The sequence below is a fragment of the Limulus polyphemus genome, unplaced genomic scaffold, assembly GCF_000517525.1.
Source record: "Limulus polyphemus unplaced genomic scaffold, Limulus_polyphemus-2.1.2 Scaffold1907, whole genome shotgun sequence".
Taxonomy (NCBI): domain Eukaryota; kingdom Metazoa; phylum Arthropoda; class Merostomata; order Xiphosura; family Limulidae; genus Limulus; species Limulus polyphemus.
In genome coordinates, this window is record NW_013667517.1 from 23317 (window position 1) to 31112 (window position 7796).

The window sequence follows — 7796 nt, forward strand, 5'->3', positions numbered from 1 at the left end:
TTTGAAAATTTTTGAGATGACAAATGTATTTTTAATTTTAACATGAAAATTACTTTGCACATTGACTATTCAAAACAAATACTCAATATATTCATGGACAAATCAATTATATTGTATTAAAAATACTTCACTAAAAAATATGATTTTTTGTACATGAAAGACTTATAATATGAACTGAAGTACTGCCAAATTTTGTGAAGATATACATACTATATTCAAAGTTAGAAGTACTAAATCTATAAAGACTTTAATCGAGTACAAAGAAGTCATGTGGTCAGTAAAAATTGACCGAGCCCATACTGAGAGTTAAATACATATAACAAAAAACGATATTTTTGAAAAGCAGAGATCCTTACCTTTAATGAGTCAGTGCATGTCCTCACACAAAAACAGTAGCATGGGCTTGTTTGTTTGGTACAGTGCTAGAATGGGGTGAGTGACCTGTTTAGCAATGCATTGAAAGATGCTTGTTTTAGCTGCAAATACAGGGTCAGCACAGCTTTTATTTTGAACTGTTTCACACAATTTTGTCGTGGGATTTAGCAAAACTTGAGCATGAATTGGTCAAAGACTGTTACTTTAGTAAACTCTTCTCATTTGGCAGGAGTATCTTTGAACAGCAAATAACAACTGCATTGTGAACTATGTGCAATCCACAAGTGTCCACATTCAGCAAAGAATTAGTTAAGTCTTCCTTCAGTTGCACCTATATAGTTGCAAAGACTTTCCAGTTCATGTTTGTACTACATCTACAATTTAAAAGATCTACTTGTTTACCTAACGATATATCAATCTAAACTACATGACATTCCATAGACAACTGCGAAAGCACACACTCTGTCCTGCATTTTTTCAAGTAGGTCATTTGTTGAAGCATGGCCTAGAAGTCGAAAACCAACATATCTCGTTCTTACTTCATCACTGTCCCAGATGCAAACATGGAAATTTTATGGTTTAGACTGCAGATGTTTATTCAAACTTTAATCAGAATGCAATACACAGCCTTCCTGTTTTCTGATTTGATGTGTAATGTGAGAAAGAAAATTAACATTTTCATAAACTGAAAATGTACTTCCAATAATACTTACCTTCGCTGAATCCAACAGCTATTCCTCGACCTTAAATTTTGCCCATCTAAGCATTGGTCTTGCTTGCTCCATTTTTTTACATCCCACTTAAATGCACTTGGCAATATCTGTCTTATGATATTCTCCACCTAAGTCAAGGTGTCCTCTATCCTGGTACTGTATATGAACATCTCACTCAGATAATGTAATCACTTTTTTCAAGACTTACACCATCTCAGTCACTAACACTGGTTGTTAGTGGGAAGAAAGAGTGGGAGAGTGTCAGCGGAGGTAAGTATTATTGGAAATACATTTTCAAATTAAAAAAATGTTAACTTCCAAAACACACTTGCCTCCACTGACACTGACAGCTGGAATCCCACATTGAGAAGGTGGAGGGACTGGTGAGGGCATTATCCATACAGAAAGCATCTGCAGAGATCAGGGGAGCAGGGGAACCTCACTACATCCAGAACAGGTATGCTCGTCACCTGGAACTAAGTTCCAGAAGGGGGGGGGATAGTAGAATAGCCAAGGTTCCACTACTCAGAGTTGGAATTAAGGGGTCGTGGTTCCTATATCCCATGTTGGTGGCTCGGGCAATTAGACCGCAATGTTAGATAAAAAGATTATAGAATGAATCCCAACCTGTAGCCATAGAGTGATATGTTCCACACCACTGAAATCATGAAGAGAAAATAAGCAACACTGAAGTGGACAAACTTTCTCTTCTACCTGAAGAAGCTCAAAAGACAACACCGTAAGCTCAGAATGATGGGATCACATACGCCATATCCAACCGATGAAACAGAACTTATTCACTCTGGAATTATGAACATGTATCCTCACTCCCCAAATGATGGGCAAGAAGCATCCCATTTGCCTCTGGAATTATGGGGAAAACATGGAACTGTTTTGCTCAACCAAGGACCCAGGATGGGACCACTCTGCATTCGGAATTATGAGAAGATAGTGGATTTCCTTAAATAAACAATAAAGTAAACATACATTGCTCAAAAAGAAGAGCCAGGTACACCTCAACCAGATAGCTGAGCATCAAATCTGAACCGGTATTACGAATAGGCTCCCACCTAAGCTGGTGCATCTCCTACTTACCACTGGGAAAAACATCCAGGGGCCTAGGTAGAAGGGCCCCAATTTCACCCTCTTCTCCAAGAGTGGAGGAATTCACTCTAACACTCTGGAAGAAAACATTAGTTTATGACCCCAGTGACTGGAAACTGGGTGTGGTAAAGACTCCCTAGCTTCACTAGTAGAATCTGGGGGTGGTGGGGGGTGATGTGCATTGGGGAGTCCTGAAGAACGACACTCTGGAAACAGTGCAATAGGTGAACCAAGTTCCCTAAATTTTTAAAAGCAAGCCAACCCCTATTTATTCAACCCGACGATCAGCAGGGATTTGGCAGAATCCTTTGCTCATGATAGTCCATGAGTGGCAGTCCAGCATAGAATAGTAATACCACCTAGGTGGCCTTATGGAACACCTCATTTCTACAGAGCCTGTTCCAAGTGGGAGTAATAACAGTGGTTGTTAGTGCAGAAGAGTAATGACAAAAGCATACCTATTTGGGCAGCACTTGCCACAGAGTGGGATCCAGTGAAAAAAAGATAAGGGACCCTGGAAAAAGAAAACCAACTGAAGAGAAGAGAGAAAAAAAAACAGAGAAGGGTGATACACAGAACATGATGCTAAAGGCTCAAATGACTGATGAGACAAAGTATGCAACCCTACCTTAATATCCCAGTTAGGCAAAAGAAAAGGACTCTTGGGATGAAGAATGCGAAAAGACTTAAGTAGGCCAGATAGAACAAGGGACTCAAAAAACTTCCGATGTTTCAATTACCGAAAAGTAGTTGACAAGACTACCTTATATAAACAACAGTAGATGAAGCAAGATCTTCTTCAAAAAGCTAAGTCAAAAAACGGGATATGGTGGAAACAGTTGGGTGAAATGGGATTGATTTCCAGTTGAGATAACACTGGCAATAAGTGTGCCATTTACGTTGATAAATGGCCATTGTGGGTCTATGGAGAGATTGAGCCAAATACAAAGCAACTTTAGAAGTTAAACCCTGATGTTGTGCAAAGAACCACATAACGTCTAAGCATGAAGTTTGAATGTACGGGTGTAGAATGCCGGATCAAGGTTGCTGCAACAGAAATGGTCAAAGAGGAAGTGGTAGAGGTGGACCCTCTTGAAGATACAGAAGAAGAAGAAACCATGGTTGTGCTTGCCCATATAGGGCAACCAACAGCACTCGACAAGAAGTGGATTGAACCATAGCCAGAACTCTAGGCAACAGACAAATCACGAGGGAAGGTATATAGGTGCAAACCTGTCCAGTCCTGACTGATTGCATCTATAGCCAAAGCCCAAGGTTGAGGTAATGGGGACCAAAAAGCTTGTAGTTCAGAGTTCCAATAAGTGGCAAATTCATCAATCATTGGAGACTCGAACCGCGAGCAAATCCACAGGGAGACCTTTTGATGTAGCATCTATTCAGTTGGCAGAATGCGGTTGGGCCAAGACAGATGATCTGCTATTAAATTCATCACCCCCAGAACATGGCAGACTAGAAGGCTGATAAGATGGGAGTGAGCCCAGTAGAGAACATCCAAAGCCTGAAAACAAAGGTCCTGAGAATGTGTACCCCCTTGACGAGAAATGTAAGACATCACTGTGGTATTGTTGAAATGAATCATGACTATTTTCCATTTCAAAAGAGGCAGACCATGAACCAGTGCCTGTTGAACAGCAAGGAGTTCTAAAATGTTGATGTGGAAGGAAGATTCGTCTTCCGTTCATAGGCCCTGGAATTCCTGACCATTGATATATGCCTCCCATCCCTGAAGTGAGGCATCTGTGAAAAAGATGAACTTCGGGACGAGGGGCAGAAGAGGAACAACGACAGTAGTGTGGTTCCGATCCAACTACCACTCAAGATCTGATATGTTGCTCCTGAGTAAGGAGATTGGATGATTTATTGGATCAGAGGTCATGTCCCACTGGTTGTGCACTGACCATTGAAGGGACTGCATGTGTGCCCATCCCAAAGGAATGAGAGATATGAGGGATGCCCACATCCCCAAAAGAGAGAGAGAGCCATTCATGCAATAGGAGACATGAGTAATAGTCTGACTGCTAACTCCATAGCCTGAGCCAGATGGGAGTCAGCTGAGCCCGACTCAAGTACATGTTGAAAAAGACCACCAAATGGACAATGGATGGAGTTGGCAATAGAATGGATTTCTCTGTTCTGATAAGAAACCCAGCCTTGGTGGCCTCCAAAGGGAGAATCTGGGTGTGCTGTTCTGCCATCTGAACAAGATGGTGCTAAAAGTAACCAGTCATCCATGTAATGTTGTGTGCACAGGCACAAAGGATGAAGGTGACAAGAAAAAGCTTGTACTGCTCTGCAGAAAACATATGGTGCAGATGCTAGGTCAAAGAGCAGAGCCCTGAACTGCAGAACCAGACCACTGTGCACAAAATGTAGAAATTGTCGGGATGACTTGGCTATGGGAATGTGAAGGTATGCGTCGGCAACATCGAACTTCATCATCCAGAGACCTGGTGAAAAATACCATTGTAGGCTGAGAAAGGACTCTATGGTGAATCAAGTAGGATCCAAGAATTGGTTGAGACGAGAAAGGTAGATAATTGGACGCCAATCTCAAATCTTTTAGAGAACAACATAGAGACAGGAATAAAATCCCGGAAGAATGGAATCAACTCTCTCTACCACCCCTTTGATCAACGAGTCCCTGACAGCTCTAGAACGAAGAGCCACATTCTGCAAATCTGTTGGAGGCAGAAATGCCACAGATCGGGAGGATAAAGGAGGTGGAGATATGAACTGAATGATCAACCCCATTGCCAGAACCTGGAGGACCCATGGATATGTAGTGAAGGAAAATGATGTAACCCACAGACCCTATCGCCATAGGACAGTCATCAATGTTCTTGGGGCCAGTCCACCCAAGAGGAGGAGCCACAAGGATAAGGACAAAATCTATTGTGAGTACCAATAGATCAAAGAACTAAAGTCGGAGGTCGAGACACGGAATGAGTAAACACGCCCAGACTACCAGCTGGAACCTAAGAAAGTCGATAGACCAACTATGACAATGAAGAATGTAAATGGGCAACATCAATCCTTGATTCCAACACCTCTGGAACACCTGCAAACAACAATGGATGGATAAAAGAAGCCTCCTGTAACTAACAGAGTGTATCAGCAAGTAGACGAACACACTCCAACAAGGTATCTCTACCCAATAAGTCCCAATAATGCACAAGCCAGGAAACCAATAAGAGAGAAGAAGCTGACAATCTGATCATTGTGGAAGTCAGCAAATGATCCAATTCGTCTACAAATTGATGTTGGAAAGACGATAAATATCTCAGGACAGTAGTGAGGGTCAGACAAATGCGAGAAAACTGTGATCTGTTCAAACTGATCACAGGCTCTAGTCTGGAATCCCACATGTTCAAAAAGGAATCCAACCTTTGTGAATATAAACAGATGTCCTCCTGGCGATGATAAGCAAAGGCAGGCTGTTCCGACCAACGTGGGGGACAAGGAATATCTATCCCCTCATGTAACTGAGTGGTAAACCTCCCAGCATGAACAGCAATATCAGATGAAGGAGGAAAACTAAACTGTCACCCCCCAAATTTTCCACCATCAAGGAAGGAGTAGACTCAAAGGCAACTGGGGAAAGCTCCAAAACCCCACAAACCTGAGTGACTAATTGAAGAAAAGGAGCAAGAGGTGGCTGATCCAAATTGGCCTTGTGAGAAGCCAACCTAGTAAAGGAAGGCACCAGAAAAACCGAGTTCAAATTCTCCTCAGAATGTCTTGGATCATCAAGAAAAGCAGCCTCAGAATCGAATATATGTCTTCTTCTCACAACAAATCAAATGCTAGATAACAGAGGGAGGGCTGATTAGCCTCTGTGCTGGCAACAGTAACACAGGAATTTATGTTCGAAAACCAAGTGTCAATTTGTTTTTGGTAAAGAAACTATAATTATATGGAAATACACAAGGTGATGCCAAAATTGCAATCAATAACGTAACCAAGAACAGCATCGCATCAGAGAAAATCGTGACCAAACGTTTTGTCGAGAAAAAGTGATTACATTATCTAAGTGAGGTGATCATATATAGCACCAGAATAAAGAGTGCATTGATGTAGGTGGAGAATATCATGACACAAGCATTGCCAAGGGCATTTAAATGGGGTATAAAAGACTGGAGCAAGCGAGGCCAATGTTTCGATGGGCAAAGTTGAAGATCGAGGAACAGCTGTCAGTGAAAATGTGGCACAAGGCCAAAAGTAAACAAGCAAGTACACTTTCTCTCACAGCATGAAAACTTTCTGACAATATCATTATCTGGGAACAACAGCTCATAAAGGTTGCTAATATTTTCACAGGATTATAAGAATAGTGAGAATCAATGACTTTGAGAGCCAAGTGCTGTCAAAAATGTCATTATTTGCCATAACAAAGACAAAGTCTTCTATCTCTAACTATCAGTGCTGTCCAACTAGATTTAAATTTGGAAGATAATGCAAAAAAATCATGAATTTCTTTCTCAGCTGCATCTGAATGTACCCAGTTTACCGTGTTTTCTCCACTTAGTATGTCTTATCAATGCCACTTCTTACACATGGTTTACAGTTAACTTGAGTCTTGTCCAAAACTTTTCTAGTCATTCACAGTATTTATAAACCATTAACCATAGATAGTTAAATGTACACTTCCATAACATTTTAAACTAATTGTTAAACTATAAAACTGCTAACAATTAAGTGCATTGCCACTTATCTGTTGCTCTTTACAAAGCGTATGAGTAATGACCTATGTGCCTTTGTAGCCATGTTTGTTTCAAAATAAAAATTGCAGAAGCAGCTTAGGAACCAGAAACAGATAAAAAACAGAATGGTAGTAAAGGAAAAATATACAGTGCTGTTCAAAGTATATTAAACTTGCAATTTTTTTCATGACTTTTCAAAACATATATATCGTTTTTCATTTTCCAAGATATTTTCAGGCCTGGAAATAGTCATTTTCAAATTCCATGACTTTCATGACTGTAAAAAATCCCGCTTAAATGACACTTCTGACTGAATTATGATCATTTTCCACAACGACCACTAAAAATGAATCTTTTAACTGAATTATGACCATTTTCCACAATAGCTTCTAGAACTTATTTTAAATGAAGTTTCTGATTGAATCATGGTTATTTTCCACTATAGCTTTCTCTTGCTTTATTTTCCCTTTTAAGAACAAGGTACATAATTACACATAATTTTTTACCAATATTCACAAAATAATAACTAAAAAAGTTTTGTGAAATACTAATAGCTGAAAATGCTTTTTTCTTTTGTTAACTTTTAAAACATATATTCAACTATATTTAACTTTTATTTCATTATATTTGGTATTTGTCCTTAACCTAAAGCATACTTGTTAGTGAATTTAAATCTCATAATTATTCTACTTACAACTAATGCACCAATCTAAGCTAAGAATACAAGTCAATACTATATATATATATATATATATATATATATATATATATATATACTTACTTTCTTTCTTCTTCTATATTATATAGTAGTAGACGAACCTTACTTAGATAACTAATTTATTTTCGTTAGGTAGTAGTGTGTAGTAATAAGTTAAGAAACAAA

At 39.5% G+C, this 7796-nt stretch overlaps 1 protein-coding gene across 1 annotated transcript in view; it reads right to left on the reverse strand.

Moving 5' to 3' along the window:
- Positions 1-7796, reverse strand: part of LOC106465318 (probable phosphorylase b kinase regulatory subunit beta) — a gene marked incomplete at its 3' end in the record, with an annotated part of 111811 nt that overhangs the window by 23289 nt on the left and 80726 nt on the right. The window lies entirely within an intron of this gene.